Source organism: Engraulis encrasicolus, chromosome 19, assembly GCF_034702125.1.
Source record: "Engraulis encrasicolus isolate BLACKSEA-1 chromosome 19, IST_EnEncr_1.0, whole genome shotgun sequence".
NCBI classification, from domain to species: domain Eukaryota; kingdom Metazoa; phylum Chordata; class Actinopteri; order Clupeiformes; family Engraulidae; genus Engraulis; species Engraulis encrasicolus.
The window spans coordinates 47,394,770-47,395,606 of NC_085875.1; the positions used below are offsets into that span (position 1 = coordinate 47,394,770).

At 46.2% G+C, this 837-nt stretch overlaps 1 protein-coding gene across 1 annotated transcript in view; it reads left to right on the plus strand.

Moving 5' to 3' along the window:
• The window catches only part of gdf7 (growth differentiation factor 7), a 5,829-nt gene extending 5,568 nt beyond the window's left edge, over positions 1 to 261 (plus strand). The window contains exon 3 of the mRNA XM_063224265.1: positions 1 to 261. This exon is cut by the window's left edge and continues 545 nt beyond it. The gene's annotated coding sequence lies outside the window, so the exon portion shown is untranslated.
• Positions 262 to 837: the final 576 nt, after the last annotated feature.

The window sequence follows — 837 nt, forward strand, 5'->3', positions numbered from 1 at the left end:
CAAGGCAAGGCAAAGCCAGTCAAGCCCTGCTCTAAGACTTTACCCAGCCCCTGTCTTTGTTGTGTGCTCCACTCCTCTGTCTAAACCCCCCCGCCCCCTCCGACTGTGTTGTTCTTCTTCATACACTTTTGACACACGGCATGCCTATGCTGTGGGGAAAGAAGAATGGCATTTGTGTGTGTGTGTGTGTGTGTGTGTGTGTGTGTGTGTGTGTGTGTGTGTGTGTGTGTGTGTGTGTGTGTGTGTGTGTGTGTCTATGCTAAAGGAGAATGGCATTTGTGTGTGTGTGTGTGTGTGTGTGTGTGTGTGTGTGTGTGTGTGTGTGTGTGTGTGTGTGTGTGTGTGCGTGCGTGTGAGCGCGCATGTATGTGTGTGTGTGTGTCTTGCTGTGTTTTATTTCAGAGTTTGTCACTGGGCATTCTGATTGCGTTTGAAGTGGGCATGAGACCCCACTTTCAACCTGTATTTTTTTTGTTTTGTTTTCTTTTTTTCTTTTGTTTTTCCAGCGTTGCCCCAACCAAATTTTACTGAATGAAAAAATAAACCCTCACCCCGTCAGATACGTAGGCCTGGAATTCCTAGTGGCTACAATGCGCACTGTCTGAGGTAAACTCTGTGATGGAGTGTTAATGCTTCTTGGCAGCGGTAGAACATTGCTGAGCCATCTGGAACATGAACATCATTCAACAAGGGCAGGCAACTGTAACGTATAGAGTTTGTAAATGGAGGAACTTTGCTCTGTGAACTTCGAAAATGAGCTGAGATAAAAAGGAAATGAGAAATGCGGGTTGTCTGGCTCCAGTCAAGGCTCCAAAAATCATTAGTGGCATTTGCGAG